The sequence below is a fragment of the Triticum aestivum genome, chromosome 4A (genome assembly GCF_018294505.1).
Source record: "Triticum aestivum cultivar Chinese Spring chromosome 4A, IWGSC CS RefSeq v2.1, whole genome shotgun sequence".
Lineage (NCBI taxonomy): Eukaryota > Viridiplantae > Streptophyta > Magnoliopsida > Poales > Poaceae > Triticum > Triticum aestivum.
This window is the reverse complement of record NC_057803.1, coordinates 613,496,553-613,519,548: the sequence shown is the minus strand read 5'-3', so window position 1 is coordinate 613,519,548 and position 22,996 is coordinate 613,496,553.

Genomic DNA, 22,996 nt, shown 5'->3' with positions numbered 1-22,996 from the left:
CCCGAGATTCGATCGTCGGTATCCCGATACTTTGTTCAATCTCGTTACCGGCAAGTCTCTTTACTCGTTCCGTAACACATCATCCCGTGATCAACTCCTTGATCACATTGTGCACATTATGATGATGTCCTACCGAGTGGTCCCAGAGATACCTCTCCGTTTACACGAGTGACAAATCCCAGTCTCGATTCGTGCCAATCCAATAGACACTTTCGGAGATACCTGTAGTGTACCTTTATAGCCACCCAGTTACGTTGTGACGTTTGGCACACCCAAAGCACTCCTACGGTATCCAGGAGTTGCACAATCTCATGGTCTAAGCAAATGATACTTGACATTAGAAAAGCTTTAGCATACGAACTACATGATCTTGTGCTAGGCTTAGGATTGGGTCTTGTCCATCACATCATTCTCCTAATGATGTGATCCCGTTATCAATGACATCCAATGTCCATGGTCAGGAAACTGTAACCATCTATTGATCAACGAGCTAGTCAACTAGAGGCTTACTATGGACATGGTGTTGTCTATGTATCCACACATGTATCTGAGTTTCCTATCAATACAATTCTAGCATGGATAATAAACGATTATCATGAACAAGGAAATATAATAATAATCAATTTATTATTGCCTCTAGGGCATATTTCCAACAGTCTCCCACTTGCACTAGAGTCAATAATCCAGTTCACATCGATATGTGATTAACACTCATGGTCACATCCCCATGTGACTAACACCCAAAGAGTTTACTAGAGTCAATAATCTATTTCACATTACCATGTGATTAACACTCGATGAGTTCTGGGTTTGATCATGTTATGCTTGTGAGAGATGTTATAGTCAACGGGTCTGAATCTTTCAGATCCGTGTGTGCTTTACAAATCTCTATGTCATCTCCTAGATGCAGCTACCACGTTCTATTTGGAGCTATTCCAAATAACTGTTCTACTATACGAATCCAGTTCACTACTCAGAATAATTTGGATTAGTGTAAAAGTTTGCATCGGCGTAACCCTTTACGATGAACTCTTTTACCACCTCCATAATCGAAAAAATTCCTTAGTCCACTAGTTACTAAGGATAACTTTGACCGTTGTCCTGTGATCCATTCTTGGATCACTCTTGTACCCCTTGACTGACTCATGGCAAGGCACATTTCAGGTGCGGTACACAACATAGCATACTGTAGAGCCTATGTCTTAAGCATAGGGGACGACCTTCGTCCTTCCTCTCTATTCTGCCGTGGTCGAGCTTTAAGTCTTAACTTCATACCTTACAACTCAGGCAAGAACTCCTTCTTTGACTGATCCATCTTGAATACCTTCAAGATCATGTCAAGGTATGTGCTCATTTGAAAGTACCATTAAGCGTTTTGATCTATCCTTATAGATCTTGATGCTCAACGTTCAAGTAGCTTAATCCAGGCTTTCCATTGAAAAACACTTTCCAAATAACCCTATATGCTTTCCAGAAATTCTACGTCATTTCTGATCAACAATATGTCAACAACATATATTCATCAGAAATTCTATAGTGCTCCCACTCACTTCTTTGGAAATACAAGTTTCTCATAAACTTTGTATACACCCAAAACTTTGATCATCTCATCAAAGCATACATTCCAACTCCGAGATGCTTACTCCAGTCCTTAGAAGGATTGCTGGAGCTTTGCATACTTGTTAGCATCTTTCAGGATTGACAAAATCTTCCGGTTGTATCACATACAACCTTTCCTCAAAAATCGTCGAGGAAACAATGTTTTGACATCCTATCTGCAAGATTTCATAAATAATGCAGTAATTGCTAATATAATTCCAACAGACTCTTAGCATCGCTACGAGTCAGAAAGTCTCATTGTAGTCAACTCCTTGAACTTGTCGGAAAACATCTTAACGACAAGTCGAGCTCTCTTAATGGTGATACTTACCATCATTGTCCGTCTTCCTTTTAAAATCCATCTGTACTCAACAGCCTTACGACCATCGAGCTGTTCTGCCAAAGTCTACACTTTGTTTTCATATATGGATCCTCTCTCGGATTATATGGCCTCGAGCCATTTTGGAATCCAGGCCCACCATCGCTTCTCCATAGCTCGTAGGTTCATTGTTGTCTAGCAACATGACTTCCAAGACAGGATTACGTACCACTCTGAAGTAGCACGCATCCTTGTCAACCCATGAGGTTTTGATCTGAAGTTTCATGATCACTATCATAAGCTTCCACTTCAATTGGTGCAGGGGCCATAGGAACAACTCCCTGTGTCCTGTCACACACTAGTTGAAGGTACGGTTCAATAACCTCATCAAGTCTCCACCATCCTCCCACTCAATTCTTTCAAGAGAAACTTTTCCTCGAGAAAGGACCCGATTCTAGAAACAATCCCTTATTGCTTTCGGATCTAAGACAGGAGGTATACCCAACTAAAGGAAATATGCCCTAGAGGCAATAATAAAGTTATTATTTATTTCCTTATATCATGATAAATGTTTATTATTCATGCTAGAATTGTATTAACCGGAAACATAATACATGTGTGAATACATAGACAAACAGAGTGTCACTGGTATGCCTCTACTTGACTAGCTCGTTAATCAAAGATGGTTATGTTTCCTAACCATGGACAAAAGAGTTGTTATTTGATTAACGAGGTCACATCATTAGTTGAATGATCTGATTGACATGACCCATTCCATTAGCTTAGCACCCGATCGTTTAGTATGTTGCTATTGCTTTCTTCATGACTTATACATGTTCCTATGACTATGAGATTATGCAACTCCCGTTTGCCGGAGGAACACTTTGGGTGCTACCAAACGTCACAACGTAACTGGGTGATTATAAAGGAGCACTACAGGTGTCTCCAAAGGTACATGTTGGGTTGGCGTATTTCGAGATTAGGATTTGTCACTCCGATTGTCGGAGAGGTATCTCTGGGCCCTCTCGGTAATGCACATCACATAAGCCTTGCAAGCATTACAACTAATATGTTAGTTGTGAGATGATGTATTACGGAACGAGTAAAGAGACTTGCCGGTAACGAGATTGAACTAGGTATTGGATACCGACGATCGAATCTCGGGCAAGTAACATACCGATGACAAAGGGAACAACGTATGTTGTTATGCGGTCTGACCGATAAAGATCTTCGTAGAATATGTAGGAGCAAATATGGGCATCCAGGTCCCGCTATTGGTTATTGACCGGAGACGTGTCTCGGTCATGTCTACATTGTTCTCGAACCGTAGGGTCCGCACGCTTAAGGTTTCGATGACAGTTATATAATGAGTTTATGAGTTTTGATGTAACGAAGGAGTTCGGAGTCCCGGATGAGATCAGGGACATGACGAGGAGTCTCGAAATGGTCGAGACGTAAAGATCGATATATTGGACGACTATATTCGGACATCGGAAAGGTTCCGAGTGATTCGGGTATTTTTCGGAGTACCGGGTAGTTACGGGAGAAGTAATGGGCCTTGATGGGCTTTAGTGGGAAGAGGAAAAAGGCTGCTGCGCCCCCCCCCCCTCCCCTTTGGTCCGAATTGGACTAGGGAAAAGGGGGCTGGCCACCATTCCAACTCCTCCACTTCCTTCTCCCTTCCTCCCCTCTTGATGGACTCCTACTAGGACTTGGAGTCCTAGTAGGACTCCCATCCTGGCCGCACCTTATGCCTTGGCCGGCCTCCTCCTCCTCCATCCTTTATATACAGGGGCAGGGGGCACCCCATAGACACACAAGTTGATCCTTGGTGATCGTTCCTTAGCCGTGTGCGGTGCCCCCTGCCACCATATTCCACCTCGGTCATATCGTTGTAGTGCTTAGGCGAAGCCCTGCGTCGGTAGAATATCAAGATCGTCATCATGTCGTCGTGCTGACGGAACTCTTCCTCGATGCTTTGCTGGATCGGAGCCCGAGGATCGTCATCAAGCTGAACGTGTGCTAAGAACTCGGAGGTGCCGGAGTAACGGTGCTTGGATCGGTCGGATCAGGAAGAAGACGTATGACTACTTCCTCCACGTTGTGTCAACGCTTCCGTTGCGATCTACAAGGGTACGTAGATCACACTCTCCCCTCGTTGCTATGCATCACCATGATCTTGCGTGTGCGTAGGAAATTTTTTGAAATTACTACGTTCCCCAACAGTGGTATCAGAGCCTAGGTTTTACGGTTTGATGTTATTTGCACGAGTAGAACACAAGTGAGTTGTGGGCGATACAAGTCATACTGCCTACCAGCATGTCATACTTTGGTTCGGCGGTATTATTGGACGAGACGACCCGGACCAACCTTACGCGTACGCTTACGCGAGACCGGTTCCCTCGACGTGGTTTGCACATAGATGGCTTGCGGGCGACTGTCTCTCCAACTTTAGTTGAACCAAGTGTGGCTACGCCCGGTCCTTGCGAAGGTTAAAACGGAGTCTATTTGACAAACTATCGTTGTGGTTTTGATGCGTAGGTGAGATTGGTTCTTGCTTAAGCCCGTAGCAGCCACGTAAAACTTGCAACAACAAAGTAGAGGACATCTAACTTGTTTTTGCAGGGCATGTTGTGATGTGATATGGTCAAGACATGATACTAAATTTTATTGTATGAGATGATCATGTTTTGTAACCGAGTTATCGGCAACTGGCAGGAGCCATATGGTTGTCACTTTATTGTATGCAATGCAATCGCGATGTAATGCTTTACTTTATTACTAAGCGGTAGTGATAGTCGTGGAAGCATAAGATCGGCGAGACGACAACGATGCTACGATGGAGATCAAGGTGTCGCGCCAGTGACGATGGTGATCATGACGGTGCTTCGGAGATGGAGATCACAAGCACAAGATGATGATGGCCATATCATATCACTTATATTGATTGCATGTGATGTTTATCCTTTTATGCATCTTATCTTGCTTTGATTGACGGTAGCATTATAAGATGATCTCTCACTAAATTATCAAGAAGTGTTCTCCCTAAGTATGCGCCGTTGCCAAAGTTCGTCGTGCCCAGACACCACGTGATGATCGGGTGTGATAAGCTCTACGTCCATCTACAACGGGTGCAAGCCAGTTTTGCACACGCAGAATACTCAGGTTAAACTTGACGAGCCTAGCATATGCAGATATGGCCTCGGAACACTGAGACCGAAAGGTCGAGCGTGAATCATATAGTAGATATGATCAACATAGTGATGTTCACCAATGAAACTACTCCATCTCACGTGATGATCGGACATGGTTTAGTTGATTTGGATCACGTGATCACTTAGAGGATTAGAGGGATGTCTATCTAAGTGGGAGTTCTTAAGTAATATGATTAAATTGAACTTAAATTTATCATGAACTTAGTCCTGGTAATTTTTTGCAATTATGTTGTAGATCAATAGCTCGCGTTGTTGCTTCCCTGTGTTTATTTTGATATGTTCCTAGAGAAAATAGTGTTGAAAGATGTTAGTAGCAATGATGCGGATTGGATCCGTGATCTGAGGTTTATCCTCATTGCTGCACAGAAAAATTATGTCCTAGATGCACCGCTAGGTGACAGACCTATTGCAGGAGCAGATGCAGACGTTATGAACGTTTGGCTAGCTCAATATGATGACTACTTGATTGTTTAAGTGCACCATGCTTAACGGCTTAGAATCGGGACTTCAAAGACGTTTTGAACGTCATGGACCATATGAGATGTTCCAGGAGTTGAAGTTAATATTTCAAGCAAATACCCGAGTTGAGAGATATGAAGTCTCCAACAAGTTCTATAGCTAAAATATGGAGGAGAATCGCTCAACTAGTGAGCATGTGCTCAGATTGTCTGGGTACTACAATTGCTTGAATCAAGTGGGAGTTAATCTTCCAGATAAGATAGTGATTGACAGAATTCTCTAGTCACCATCACCAAGTTAGTAGAACTTCGTGATGAACTATAGTATGCAAGGGATAACGGAAACGATTCCCAAGCTCTTCGTGGTGCTGAAATCGACGAAGGTAGAAATCAAGAAAAACATCAAGTGTTGATGGTTGACAAGACCACTAGTTTGAAGAAAAGGGCAAAAGGGAAGAAGGGGAACTTCAAGAAGAACGGCAAGCAAGTTGCTGCTCAAGTGAAGAAGCCCAAGTCTGGTCCTAAGCCTGAGACTAAGTGCTTCTACTGCAAAGGGACTGGTCACTGGAAGCGGAACTGCCCCAAGTATTTGGCGGATAAGAAGGATGGCAAAGTGAACATAAGTATATTTGATATACATGTTATTGATGTGTACTTTACTAGTGTTTATAGCAAACCCTCAGTATTTGATACTAGTTCGGTTGCTAAGATTAGTAACTCGAAACGGGAGTTGCAGAATAAACAGAGACTAGTTAAGGGTGAAGTGACGATGTGTGTTGGAAGTGGTTCCAAGATTGATATGATCATCATCGCACACTCCCTATACTTTCGGGATTAGTGTTGAACCTAAATAAGTGTTATTTGGTGTTTGCGTTCAGCATGAATATGATTTGATCATGTTTATTGTAATACGGTTATTCATTTAAGTAAAAGAATAAATTGTTGTTCTGTTTACATGAATAAAACCTTATATGGTTACACACCCAATGAAAATAGTTCATTGGATCTCGATCATAGTGATATACATAATCATAATATTGAAACCAAAAGATGCAAAGTTAATAATGATAGTGCAACTTATTTGTAGCACTGTCGTTTAGGTCATATTGGTGTAAAGCGCATGAAGAAACTCCATGCTGATGGGCTTTTGGAATCACTTGATTATGAATCACTTGATGCTTGCGAACCATGCCTTATGGGCAAGATGACTAAAACGCCGTTCTCCGGAACAATGAAGCAAGCAACAGATTTGTTGGAAATCATACATACTGATGTATGTGGTCCGATGAATATTAAGGCTTGCAGCAAGTATCATTATTTTCTGACCTTCACAGATGATTTGAGCAGATATGGGGATATCTACTTGATGAAACATAAGTCTGAAACATTTGAACAGTTCAAAGAATTTCAGAGTGAAGTGGAAAATCGTCGTAACAAGAAAATAAAGTTTCTACGATCTGATCGTGGAGAAGAGTATTTGAGTTACGAGTTTGGCCTTCAGTAAAAACAATGTGAAATAGTTTCACTACTCATGCCACCTGGAACACCACAATGTAATGGTGTGTCCGAACGTCATAACCGTACTTTATTGGATATAGTGCAATCTATGATGTATCTTACCGATCTACCACTATCGTTTTGGGGTTATGCATTAGAGACATCTGCATTCACGTTAAATAGGGCACCATCTAAATCCGTTGAGACGACACCGTGTGAACGACGGTTTGGCAAGAAACCTAAGCTGTCGTTTCTTAAAGTTTGGGGTTGTGATGCTTATATGAAAAAGTTTCATCCTAGTTAGCTCAAACCCAAATCGGAGAAATATGTCTTCATAGGATACCCAAAGGAGACTATTGGGTACACCTTCTATCACAAATCCGAAGGCAAGACTTTTGTTGCTAAATTCGGAGTTTTTCTAGAGAAGGAGTTTCTCTCAAAAGAAGTGAGTGGGAGGAAAGTAGAAAACTTGATAAGGTAATTGTACCTTCTCCCTTATTGGAAAGTAGTTTATCACAGAAATCTGTTCCTCTGACTACTACAACAATTAGTGAGGAAGCTAATGATGATGATCATGTAACTTCAGATCAAGTTACTACCAAATCTCGTAGGTAAACCAGAATGAGATCCGCACCAGAGTGGTACGGTAATCCTATTCTGGAGGTCATGTTACTTGACTATGACGAACCTACGAACTATGAGGAAGCGATGATGAGCCCAGATTCCGCGAAATGGTTTGAGGCCATGAAATCTGAGATATGATCCATGTATGAGAACAAAGTTTTGACTTTGGTTGACTTGCCTGATGATCGGCAAGCAATTGAGAATAAATGGATCTTCAAGAGGAAGACGGACGTTGATAGTAGTGTTACTATCTACAAAGCTAGAATTGTCGCAAAAGGTTTTCGACAAGTTCAAGGTGTTGACTACGATGAGAGCTTCTCACTCGTATCTATGCTTGAGTCTGTCCGAATCATGTTAGTAATTGCCGCATTTTATGAAATCTGGCAAATGGATAAACAAAACTGCATTCCTTAATGAATTTATTAAAGAAGAGTTGTATATGATGCAACAGAAGGTTTTGTCAATCCGAAAGGTGCTAACAAAATGTGCAAGCTCCAGCGATCCATCTGTGGACTGGTGCAAGCATCTCAGAGTTGGAATATACGCGTTGATGAGTTGATCAAAGCATATAGTTTTATACAGACTTGCGGTGAAGCCTGTATTTACAAGAAAGTGAGTGGGAGCACTACAACATTTCTGATAAGTATATGTGAATGACATATTGTTGATCGGAAATAATGTAGAATTATTCTGTAAAGCATAAAGGAGTGTTTGAAAGGAGTTTTTCAAAGAAAGACTTCGGTGAAGTTGCTTACATATTGAGCTCCAAGATCTATAGAGATAGATCAAGACGCTTGATAAGTTTTTTCAATGAGTACATACCTTGACAAGATTTTGAAGTAGTTAAAAATGGAGCAGTCAAAGAAAGAGTTCTTGCTTGTATTACAAGGTATGAAGTTGAGTAAGACTCAAAGCCCGACCACGGCAGAAGATAGAAAGAGAATGAAAGTCATTCCCTATGCCTTGGCCATAGGTTCTATAAAGTATGTCATGCTGTATACCAGATCTATTATATACCCTGCACTGATTTGGCAAGGGAGTACAATAGTGATCTAGGAGTAGATCAATGGACAGCGGTCAGAATTATCCTTAGTGAAATAAGGGTATGTTTCTCGATTATGGATGTGACAAAAAGGTTCGTCGTAAAAGGTTACGTCAATGCAAGTTTTTGACACTGATCCAGATGATTCTAAGTCTCAATCTGGATACATATTGAAAGTGGGAGCAATTAGCTAGAGTAGCTCCGTGCAGAGCATTGTAGACATAGAATTTTGCAAAATACATAAGGATCTAAATATGGCAGGCCCGTTGACTAAATTTCTCACACAAGCAAAACATGATCACTCTTTGGGTATTAATCACATAGCGATGTGAACTAGATGATTGAATCTAGTAAACCCTTTGGGTGTTAGTCACATGGAGATGTGAATCAATCACATAAAGATGTGAACTATTGGTGTTAATCACATAGCGATGTGATCTAGATTATTGACTCTAGTGCAAGTGGGAGACCGAAGGAAATATGCCCTAGAGGCAATAATAAAGTTATTATTTATTTCCTTATATCATGATAAATGTTTATTATTCATGCTAGAATTGTATTAACCGGAAACATAATACATGTGTGAATACATAGACAAACAGAGTGTCACTAGTATGCCTCTACTTGACTAGCTCGTTAATCAAAGATGGTTATGTTTCCTAACCATGGACAAAAGAGTTGTTATTTGATTAACGAGGTCACATTACTAGTTGAATGATCTGATTGACATGACCCATTCCATTAGCCTAGCACCCGATCGTTTAGTATGTTGCTATTGCTTTCTTCATGACTTATACATGTTCCTATGACTATGAGATTATGCAACTCCCGTTTGCCGGAGGAACACTTTGGGTGCTACCAAACGTCACAACGTAACTGGGTGATTATAAAGGAGCACTACAGGTGTCTCCAAAGGTACATGTTGGGTTGGCGTATTTCGAGATTAGGATTTGTCACTCCGATTGTCGGAGAGGTATCTCTGGGCCCTCTCGGTAATGCACATCACATAAGCCTTGCAAGCATTACAACTAATATGTTAGTTGTGAGATGATGTATTACGGAACGAGTAAAGAGACTTGCCGGTAACGAGATTGAACTAGGTATTGGATACCGACGATCGAATCTCGGGCAAGTAACATACCGATGACAAAGGGAACAACGTATGTTGTTATGGTCTGACCGATAAAGATCTTCGTAGAATATGCAGGAGCCAATATGGGCATCCAGGTCCCGCTATTGGTTATTGACCGGAGACGTGTCTCGGTCATGTCTACATTGTTCTCGAACCATTGGGTCCGCACGCTTAAGGTTTCGATGACGGTTATATTATGAGTTTATGAGTTTTGATGTACCGAAGGAGTTCGGAGTCCCGGATGAGATCGGGGACATAACGAGGAGTCTCGAAATGGTCGAGACGTAAAGATCGATATATTGGACGACTATATTCGTGAAGGAAATATGCCCTAGAGGCAATAATAAAGTTATTATTTATTTCCTTATATCATGATAAATGTTTATTATTCATGCTAGAATTGTATTAACCGGAAACATAATACATGTGTGAATACATAGACAAACAGAGTGTCACTAGTATGCCTCTACTTGACTAGCTCGTTAATCAAAGATGGTTATGTTTCCTAACCATGAACAATGAGTTGTTATTTGATTAACGGGATCACATCATTAGTTGAATGATCTGATTGAGATGACCCATTCCATTACCTTAGCACCCGATCGTTTAGTATGTTGCTATTGCTTTCTTCATGACTTATACATGTTCCTATGACTATGAGATTATGCAACTCCCGTTTGCCGGAGGTGAAGGAAATATGCCCTACAGGCAATAATAAAGTTATTATTTATTTCCTTATATCATGATAAAAGTTTATTATTCATGCTAGAATTGTATTAACCGGAAACATAATACATGTGTGAATACATAGACAAACAGAGTGTCACTAGTATGCCTCTACTAGACTAGCTCGTTAATCAAAGATGGTTATGTTTCCTAACCATAAACAAAGAGTTGTTATTTGATTAACGAGGTCACATCATTAGTTGAATGATCTGATTGACATGACCCATTCTATTAGCTTAGCACCCGATCGTTTAGTATGTTGCTATTGCTTTATTCATAACTTATACATGTTCCTATGACTATGAGATTATGCAACTCCCGTTTGCCGGAGGAACACTTTGGGTACTACCAAACGTCACAACGTAACTGGGTGATTATAAAGGAGTACTACAGGTGTCTCCAATGGTAGATGTTGGGTTGGCGTATTTCGAGATTAGGATTTGTCACTCCGATCGTCGGAGAGGTATCTCTGGGCCCTCTCGGTAATGCACATCACTTAAAGCCTTGCAAGCATAGCAACTAATGAGTTAGTTGCGGGATGATGTATTACGGAACGAGTAAAGAGACTTGCCGGTAACGAGATTGAACTAGGTATTGGATACTGACGATCGAATCTCGGGCAAGTAACATACCGATGACAAAGGGAATAACATATGTTGTTATGCGGTCTGACCGATAAAGATCTTCGTAGAATATGTAGGAGCCAATATGGGCATCCAGGTCCCGCTATTGGTTATTGACCGGAGACGTGTCTCGGTCATTTCTACATTGTTCTCGAACCGTAGGGTCCGCACGCTTAACATTACGATGATAGTTATTATGAGTTTATGCATTTTGATGTACCGAAGGTTGTTCGGAGTCCCGGATGTGGTCACGGACATGACGAGGAGTCTCGAAATGGTCGAGACGTAAAGATTGATATATTGGAAGCCTATGTTTGGACATCGGAAGTGTTCCGGGTGAAATCGGGATTTTACCGGAATACCGGGAGGGTTACCGGAACCCCCCGGGAGCCAAATGGGCCAACATGGGCCTTGGTGGAAAGGTGAAAGGGCTTCCCACATAGGGCTGCGCGCCTCCCCCCTTCCCTAGTCCTATTAGGACTAGGAGAAGGGGCCGCCCCCCCCCCCCTCTCTCTCTCTTTTCCTTTTGGAGAATCCTAGTTGGAATAGGATTGGAGGGGGGGAGTCCTACTCCCGATAGGAGTAGGACTCCTCCTGGCGCACCAAGGGGCTGGCCGCACCTCTCCCCCTTTGCCCCTTTATATACGGGGGCAGGGGGCACCTCTAGACACACAATTGATCATTGTTGATCGTTCCTTAGCCGTGTGCGGTGCCCCCTGCCACCAAATTCCACCTCGGTCATATCGTTGTAGACCTTAGGCGAAGCCCTGCGTCGGTGAAACATCAAGATTGTCACCACGCCGTCGTGCTGACGGAACTCATCCTCGACGCTTTGCTGGATCGGAGCCCGAGGATCGTCATCGAGCTGAACGTGTGCTAAGAACTCGGAGGTGCCGGAGTAACGGTGCTTGGATTGGTCGGATCGGGAAGAAGACGTAGGACTACTTCCTCTATGTTGTGTCAACGCTTCCGTTGCGATCTACAAGGGTACGTAGATCATACTCTCCCCTCGTTGCTATGCATCACCATGATCTTGCGTGTGCGTAGGAATTTTTTTGAAATTACTACGTTCTCCAACAATGGCATCCGAGCCTAGGTTTTATGGTTTGATGTTATTTGCACGAGTAGAACACAAGTGAGTTGTGGGCGATACAAGTCATACTGCCTACCAGCATGTCATACTTTGGTTTGGCGGTATTGTTGGACGAGACGACCCGGACCAACCTTACGCGTACGCTTACGCAAGACCGGTTCCCTCGACGTGCTTTGCACATAGATGGCTTGCGGGAGACTGTCTCACCAACTTTAGTTGAACCAAGTGTGGCTACGCCCGGTCCTTGAGAAGGTTAAAACGGAGTCTATTTGACAAACTATCGTTGTGGTTTTGATGCGTAGGTAAGATGAGTTCTTGCTTAAAGCCCGTAGCAGCCACGTAAAACTTGCAACAACAAAGTAGAGGACGTCTAACTTGTTTTTGCAGGGCATGTTGTGATGTGATATGGTCAAGGCATGATGCTAAATTTTATTGTATGAGATGATCATGTTTTGTAACCGAGTTATCGGCAACTGGCAGGAGCCATATGGTTGTCGCTTTATTGTATGCAATGCAATCGCGATGTAATTCTTTACTTTATTACTAAGCGGTAGTGATAGTCGTGGAAGCATAAGATTGGCGAGACGACAACGATGCTACGATGGAGATCAAGGTGTCGCGCCGGTGACGATGGTGATCATGACGGTGCTTCGGAGATGGAGATCACAAGCACAAGATGATGATGGCCATATCATATCACTTATATTGATTGCATGTGATGTTTATCCTTTTATGCATCTTATCTTTCTTTGATTGGCGGTAGCATTATAAGATGATCTCTCACTAAATTATCAAGAAGTGTTCTCCCTGAGTATGCACCGTTGCCAAAGTTCGTCGTGCCCAGACACCACGTGATGATCGGGTGTGATAAGCTCTACGTCCATCTACAACGGGTGCAAGCCAGTTTTGCACACGCAGAATACTCAGGTTAAACTTGACGAGCCTAGCATATGCAGATATGGCCTCGGAACACGGAGACCGAAAGGTCGAGCGTGAATCATATAGTAGATATGATCAACATAACGATGTTCACCGTTGAAAACTACTCCATCTCACGTGATGATCGGTTATGGTTTAGTTGATTTGGATCACGTGATCACTTAGAGGATTAGAGGGATGTCTATCTAAGTGGGAGTTCTTAAGTAATTTGATTAACTTAACTTAAACTTATCATGAACTTAGTACCTGGTAGTATTAGCATATCTATGTTGTAGATCAATAGCTCGCGTTGTTGCTTTCATATGTTTATTTTGATATGTTCCTAGAGAAAATTGTGTTGAAAGATGTTATTAGCAATGATACGGATTGGATCCGTGATCTGAGGTTTATCCTCATTGCTGCACAGAAAAATTATGTCCTTGATGCACCGCTAGGTGACAGACCTATTGCAGGAGCAGATGCAGACGTTATGAACGTTTGGCTAGCTCAATATGATGACTACTTGATAGTTTAGTGCACCATGCTTAATGGCTTAGAATCGGGACTTCAAAGACGTTTTGAACGTCATGGACCATATGAGATGTTCCAGGAGTTGAAGTTAATATTTCAAGAAAATACCCGAGTTGAGAGATATGAAGTCTCCAACAAGTTCTATAGCTAAAAGATGGAGGAGAATCGCTCAACTAGTGAGCATGTGCTCAGATTGTATGGGTACTACAATCGCTTGAATCAAGTGGGAGTTAATCTTCCAGATAACATTGTGATTGACAGAATTCTCTAGTCACCATCACCAAGTTAGTAGAACTTCGTGATGAACTATGATATGCAAGGGATAACGGAAATGATTCCCAAGCTCTTCGTGATGCTGAAATCGACGAAGGTAGAAATCAAGAAAAACATCAAGTGTTGATGGTTGACAAGACCACTAGTTTGAAGAAAAGGGCAAAAGGGAAGAAGGGGAACTTCAGGAAGAACGGCAAGCAAGTTGCTGCTCAAGTGAAGAAGCCCAAGTCTGGTCCTAAGCCTGAGACTAAGTGCTTCTACTGCAAAGGGACTGGTCACTGGAAGCGGAACTGCCCCAAGTATTTGGCGGATAAGAAGGATGGCAAAGTGAACATAAGTATATTTGATATACATGTTATTGATGTGTACTTTACTAGTGTTTATAGCAAACCCTCAGTATTTGATACTAGTTCAGTTGCTAAGATTAGTAACTCGAAACGGGAGTTGCAGAATAAACAGAGACTAGTTAAGGGTGAAGTGACGATGTGTGTTGGAAGTGGTTCCAAGATTGATATGATCATCATCGCACACTCCCTATACTTTCGGGATTAGTGTTGAACCTAAATAAGTGTTATTTGGTGTTTGCGTTCAGCATGAATATGATTTGATCATGTTTATTGTAATACGGTTATTCATTTAAGTAAAAGAATAAATTGTTGTTCTGTTTACATGAATAAAACCTTATATGTTTACAAACCCAATGAAAATAGTTCATTGGATCTCGATCATAGTGATATACATAATCATAATATTGAAACCAAAAGATGCAAAGTTAATAATGATAGTGCAACTTATTTGTAGCACTGCCGTTTAGGTCATATTGGTGTAAAGCGCATGAAGAAACTCCATGCTGATGGGATTTTGGAATCACTTGATTATGAATCACTTGATGCTTGCGAACCATGCCTTATGGGCAAGATGACTAAAACGCCGTTCTCCGGAACAATGAAGCAAGCAACAGATTTGTTGGAAATCATACATACTGATGTATGTGGTCCGATGAATATTAAGGCTTGCAGCAAGTATCATTATTTTCTGACCTTCACAGATGATTTGAGCAGATATGGGGATATCTACTTGATGAAACATAAGTCTGAAACATTTGAACAGTTCAAAGAATTTCAGAGTGAAGTGGAAAATCATCGTAACAAGAAAATAAAGTTTCTACGATCTGATCGTGGAGAAGAGTATTTGAGTTACGAGTTTGGCCTTCAGTAAAAACAATGTGAAATAGTTTCACTACTCATGCCACCTGGAACACCACAATGTAATGGTGTGTCCGAACGTCATAACCGTACTTTATTGGATATAGTGCAATCTATGATGTATCTTACCGATCTACCACTATCGTTTTGGGGTTATGCATTAGAGACATCTGCATTCACGTTAAATAGGGCACCATCTAAATCCATTGAGACGACACCGTGTGAACGACGGTTTGGCAAGAAACCTAAGCTGTCGTTTCTTAAAGTTTGGGGTTGTGATGCTTATATGAAAAAGTTTCATCCTAGTTAGCTCAAACCCAAATCGGAGAAATATGTCTTCATAGAATACCCAAAGGAGACTATTGGGTACACCTTCTATCACAAATCCGAAGGCAAGACTTTTGTTGCTAAATTCGGAGTTTTTCTAGAGAAGGAGTTTCTCTCGAAAGAAGTGAGTGGGAGGAAAGTAGAAAACTTGATAAGGTAATTGTACCTTCTCCCTTATTGGAAAGTAGTTTATCACAGAAATCTGTTCCTGTGACTACTACAACAATTAGTGAGGAAGCTAATGATGATGATCATGTAACTTCAGATCAAGTTACTACCAAATCTCGTAGGTAAACCAGAATGAGATCCGCACCAGAGTGGTACGGTAATCCTATTCTGGAGGTCATGTTACTTGACCATGACGAACCTACGAACTATGAGGAAGCGATGATGAGCCCAGATTCCGCGAAATGGTTTGAGGCCATGAAATCTGAGATATGATCCATGTATAAGAACAAAGTTTGGACTTTGGTTGACTTGCCCGATGATCGGCAAGCAATTGAGAATAAATGGATCTTCAAGAGGAAGACGGACTTTGATAGTAGTGTTACTATCTACAAAGCTAGAATTGTCGCAAAAGGTTTTCGACAAGTTCAAGGTGTTGACTACGATGAGAGCTTCTCACTCGTATCTATGCTTGAGTCTGTCCGAATCATGTTAGTAATTGCCGCATTTTATGAAATCTGGCAAATGGATAAACAAAACTGCATTCCTTAATGAATTTATTAAAGAAGAGTTGTATATGATGCAACAGAAGGTTTTGTCAATCCGAAAGGTGCTAACAAAATGTGCAAGCTCCAGCGATCCATCTGTGGACTGGTGCAAGCATCTCAGAGTTGGAATATACGTGTTGATGAGTTGATCAAAGCATATAGTTTTATACAGACTTGCGGTGAAGCCTGTATTTACAAGAAAGTGAGTGGGAGCACTACAGCATTTCTGATAAGTATATGTGAATGACATATTGTTGATCGGAAATAATGTAGAATTATTCTGTAAAGCATAAAGGAGTGTTTGAAAGGAGTTTTTCAAAGAAAGACTTCGGTGAAGTTGCTTACATATTGAGCTCCAAGATCTATAGAGATAGATCAAGACGCTTGATAAGTTTTTTCAATGAGTACATACCTTGACAAGATTTTGAAGTAGTTCAAAATGGAGCAGTCAAAGAAAGAGTTCTTGCTTGTATTACAAAGTATGAAGTTGAGTAAGACTCAAAGGCCGACCACGGCAGAAGATAGAAAGAGAATGAAAGTCATTCCCTATGCCTTGGCCATAGGTTCTATAAAGTATGTCATGCTGTATACCAGATCTATTATATACCCTGCACTGATTTGGTAAGGGAGTACAATAGTGATCTAGGAGTAGATCAATGGACAGCGGTCAGAATTATCCTTAGTGAAATAAGGGTATGTTTCTCGATTATGGATGTGACAAAAAGGTTCGTCGTAAAAGGTTACGTCGATGCATGTTTTTGACACTGATCCAGATGATTCTAAGTCTCAATCTGGATACATATTGAAAGTGGGAGCAATTAGCTAGAGTAGCTCCGTGCAGAGCATTGTAGACATAGAATTTTGCAAAATACATAAGGATCTGAATATGGCAGGCCCGTTGACTAAATTTCTCTCACAAGCAAAACATGATCACTCTTTGGGTATTAATCACATAGCGATGTGAACTAGATTATTGAATCTAGTAAACCCTTTGGGTGTTAGTCACATGGAGATGTGAATCAATCACATAAAGATGTGAACTATTGGTGTTAATCACATAGCGATGTGATCTAGATTATTGACTCTAGTGCAAGTGGGAGATTGAAGGAAATATGCCCTAGAGGCAATAATAAAGTTATTATTTATTTCCTTATATCATGATAAATGTTTATTATTCATGCTAGAATTGTATTAACCGGAAACATAATACATGTGTGAATACATAGACAAACAGAGTGTCACTAGTATGCCTCTACTTGACTAGCTCGTTAATCAAAGATGGTTATGTTTCCTAACCATGGACAAAAGAGTTGTTATTTGATTAACGAGGTCACATCATTAGTTGAATGATCTGATTGACATGACCCATTCCATTAGCTTAGCACCCGATCGTTTAGTATGTTGCTATTGCTTTCTTCATGACTTATACATGTTCCTATGACTATGAGATTATGCAACTCCCGTTTGCCGGAGGAACACTTTGGGTGCTACCAAACGTCACAACGTACCTGGGTGATTATAAAGGAGCACTACAGTTGTCTCCAAAGGTACATGTTGGGTTGGCGTATTTCGAGATTAGGATTTGTCACTCCGATTGTTGGAGAGGTATCTCTGGGCCCTCTCGGTAATGCACATCACATAAGCCTTGCAAGCATTACAACTAATATGTTAGTTGTGAGATGATGTATTACGGAACGAGTAAAGAGACTTGCCGGTAACGAGATTGAACTAGGTATTGGATACCGACGATCGAATCTCGGGCAAGTAACATACCGATGACAAAGGGAACAACGTATGTTGTTATGCGGTCTGACCGATAAAGATCTTCGTAGAATATGCAGGAGCCAATATGGGCATCCAGGTCCCGCTATTGGTTATTGACCGGAGACGTGTCTCGGTCACGTCTACATTGTTCTTGAGCCGTAGGGTCCGCACGCTTAAGGTTTCGATGACAGTTATATTATGAGTTTATGAGTTTTGATGTACCGAAGGAGTTTGGAGTCCCTGATGAGATCGGGGACATGACGAGGAGTCTCGAAATGGTCGAGACGTAAAGATCGATATATTGGACGACTATATTCGTGAAGGAAATATGCCCTAGAGGCAATAATAAAGTTATTATTTATTTCCTTATATCATGATAAATGTTTATTATTCATGCTAGAATTGTATTAACCGGAAACATAATACATGTGTGAATACATAGACAAACAGAGTGTCACTAGTATGCCTCTACTTGACTAGCTCGTTAATCAAAGATGGTTATGTTTCCTAACCATGAACAATGAGTTGTTATTTGATTAACGGGATCACATCATTAGTTGAATGATCTGATTGACATGACCCATTCCATTAGCTTAGCACCCGGTCGTTTAGTATGTTGCTATTGCTTTCTTCATGACTTATACATGTTCCTATGACTATGAGATTATGCAACTCCCGTTTGCCGGAGGTGAAGGAAATATGCCCTAGAGACAATAATAAAGTTATTATTTATTTCCTTATATCATGATAAAAGTTTATTATTCATGCTAGAATTGTATTAACCGGAAGCCTAATACATGTGTGAATACATAGACAAACAGAGTGTTACTAGTATGCCTCTACTAGACTAGCTCGTTAATCAAAGATGGTTATGTTTCCTAACCATGAACAAAGAGTTGTTATTTGATTAACGAGGTCACATCATTAGTTGAATGATCTGATTGACATGACCCATTCTATTAGCTTAGCACCCGATCGTTTAGTATGTTGCTATTGCTTTATTCATAACTTATACATGTTCCTATGACTATGAGATTATGCAACTCCCGTTTGCCGGAGGAACACTTTGGGTACTACCAAATGTCACAACCTAACTGGGTGATTATAAAGGAGTACTACAGGTGTCTCCAATGGTAGATGTTGGGTTGGCGTATTTCGAGATTAGTATTTGTCACTCCGATCGTCGGAGAGGTATCTCTGGGCCCTCTCGGTAATGCACATCACTTAAAGCCTTGCAAGCATAGCAACTAATGAGTTAGTTGCGGGATGATGTATTACGGAACGAGTAAAGAGACTTGCCGGTAACGAGATTGAACTAGGTATTGGATACTGACGATCGAATCTCGGGCAAGTAACATACCGATGACAAAGGGAATAACGTATGTTGTTATGCGGTCTGACCGATAAAGATCTTCGTAGAATATGTAGGAGCCAATATGGGCATCCAGGTCCCGCTATTGGTTATTGACCGGAGACGTGTCTCGGTCATGTCTACATTGTTCTCGAACCGTAGGGTCTGCACGCTTAATGTTACGATGACAGTTATTATGAGTTTATGCATTTTGATGTACCGAAGGTTGTTCGGAGTCCCGGATGTGGTCACGGACATGACGAAGAGTCTCGAAATGGTCGAGACGTAAAGATTGATATATTTGAAGCCTATGTTTGGACATCGGAAGTGTTCCGGGTGAAATCGGGATTTTACCGGAATACCGGGAGGGTTACCGGAACCCCCCGGGAGCCAAATGGGCCAACATGGGCCTTGGTGGAAAGGTGAAAGGGCTGCCCACATAGGGCTGCGTGCCTCCCCCCTTCCCTAGTCCTATTAGGACTAGGAGAAGGGGCCGGCCCCCCTCTCTCTCTTTTCCTTTTGGAGAATCCTAGTTGGAATAGGATTGGAGGGGGGGGAGTCCTACTCCCGGTAGGAGTAGGACTCCTCCTGGCGCACCAAGGGGCTGGCCGCACCTCTCCCCCTTTGCCCCTTTATATACGGGGGCAGGGGGCACCTCTAGACACACAATTGATCATTGTTGATCGTTCCTTAGCCGTGTGCGGTGCCCCCTGCCACCAAATTCCACCTCGGTCATATCGTTGTAGAGCTTAGGCGAAGCCCTGCGTCGGTGAAACATCAAGATCGTGACCACGCCGTCGTGCTGACGGAACTCATCCTCGACGCTTTGCTAGATCGGAGCCCGAGGATCGTCATCGAGCTGAACGTGTGCTAAGAACTCGGAGGTGCCGGAGTAACGGTGCTTGGATTGGTCGGATCGGGAAGAAGACGTACGACTACTTCCTCTACGTTGTGTCAACGCTTCCATTGCGATCTACAAGGGTACGTAGATCATACTCTCCCCTTGTTGCTATGTATCACCATGATCTTGCGTGTGCGTAGGAAATTTTTTGAAATTACTACGTTCTCCAACAGTGGCATCTGAGCCTAGGTTTTATGGCTTGATGTTATTTGCACGAGTAGAACACAAGTGAGTTGTGGGCGATACAAGTCATACTGCCTACCAGCATGTCATACTTTGGTTCGGCGGTATTGTTGCACGAGACGACCCGGACCAACCTTACGCGTACGCTTACGCAAGACCGGTTCCCTCGACGTGCTTTGCGCATAGATGGCTTGCGGGAGACTGTCTCACCAACTTTAGTTGAACCAAGTGTGGCTACGCCCGGTCCTTGAGAAGGTTAAAACGGAGTCTATTTGACAGACTATCGTTGTGGTTTTGATGCGTAGGTAAGATGAGTTCTTGTTTAAAGCCCGTAGCAGCCACGTAAAACTTGCAACAACAAAGTAGAGGACGTCTAACTTGTTTTTGCAGGGCATGTTGTGATGTGATATGGTCAAGGCATGATGCTAAATTTTATTGTATGAGATGATCATGTTTTGTAACCGAGTTATCGGCAACTGGCAGGAGCCATATGGTTGTCGCTTTATTGTATGCAATGCAATCGCGATGTAATGCTTTACTTTATTACTAAGCGGTAGTGATAGTCGTGGAAGCATAAGATTGGCGAGACGACAACGATGCTACGATGGAGATCAAGGTGTCGCGCCGGTGACGATGGTGATCATGACGGTGCTTCGGAGATGGAGATCACAAGCACAAGATGATGATGGCCATATCATATCACTTATATTGATTGCATGTGATGTTTATCCTTTTATGCATCTTATCTTGCTTTGATTGACGGTAGTATTATAAGATGATCTCTCACTAAATTATCAAGAAGTGTTCTCCCTGAGTATGCACCGTTGCCAAAGTTCGTCGTGCCCAGACACCACGTGATGATCGGGTGTGATAAGCTCTACGTCCATCTACAACGGGTGCAAGCCAGTTTTGCACACGCAGAATACTCAGGTTAAACTTGACGAGCCTAGCATATGCAGATATGGCCTCGGAACACGGAGACCGAAAGGTCGAGCGTGAATCATATAGTAGATATGATCAACATAACGATGTTCACCATTGAAAACTACTCCATCTCATGTGATGATCGGTTATGGTTTAGTTGATTTGGATCACGTGATCACTTAGAGGATTAGAGGGATGTCTATCTAAGTGGGAGTTCTTAAGTAATTTGATTAACTTAACTTAAACTTATCATGAACTTAGTACGTGGTAGTATTAGCATATCTATGTTGTAGATCAATAGCTCGCGTTGTTGCTTTCATATGTTTATTTTGATATGTTCCTAGAGAAAATTGTGTTGAAAGATGTTATTAGCAATGATACGGATTGGATCCGTGATCTGAGGTTTATCCTCATTGCTGCACAGAAAAATTATGTCCTTGATGCACCGCTAGGTGACAGACCTATTGCAGGAGCAGATGAACGTTATGAACGTTTGGCTAGCTCAATATGATGACTACTTGATAGTTTAGTGCACCATGCTTAATGGCTTAGAATCGGGACTTCAAAGACGTTTTGAACGTCATGGACCATATGAGATGTTCCAGGAGTTGAAGTTAATATTTCAAGAAAATACCCGAGTTGAGAGATATGAAGTCTCCAACAAGTTCTATAGCTAAAAGATGGAGGAGAATCGCTCAACTAGTGAGCATGTGCTCAGATTGTCTGGGTACTACAATCGCTTGAATCAAGTGGGAGTTAATCTTCCAGATAACATTGTGATTGACAGAATTCTCTAGTCACCATCACCAAGTTAGTAGAACTTCGTGATGAACTATGATATGCAAGGGATAACGGAAACGATTCCCAAGCTCTTCGTGATGCTGAAATCGACGAAGGTGGAAATCAAGAAAAACATCAAGTGTTGATGGTTGACAAGACCACTAGTTTGAAGAAAAGGGCAAAAGGGAAGAAGGGGAACTTCAGGAAGAACGGCAAGCAAGTTGTTGCTCAAGTGAAGAAGCCCAAGTCTGGTCCTAAGCCTGAGACTAAGTGCTTCTACTGCAAAGGGACTGGTCACTGGAAGCGGAACTGCCCCAAGTATTTGGCGGATAAGAAGGATGGCAAAGTGAACAAAAGTATATTTGATATACATGTTATTGACGTGTGCTTTACTAGTGTTTATAGCAACCCCTCAGTATTTGATATTGGTTCAGTTGCTAAGAGTAGTAACTCGAAACACGAGTTGCAGAATAAACAGAGACTAGTTAAGGGTGAAGTGACGATGTGTGTTGGAAGTAGTTCCAAGATTGATATGATCATCATCGCACACTCCCTATACTTTCGGGATTAGTGTTGAACTTAAATAAGTGTTATTTGGTTTTTGCGTTGAGCATGAATATGATTTGATCATGTTTATTGCAATACAGTTATTCATTAAAGTCAGAGAATAATTGTTGTTCTGTTTACATGAATAAAACCTTCGATGGTCATACACCCAATGAAACAAGTTCGTTGGATCTCGATCGTAGTGATACACATATTCATAATATTAAAACCAAAAGATGCAAAGTTAATAAT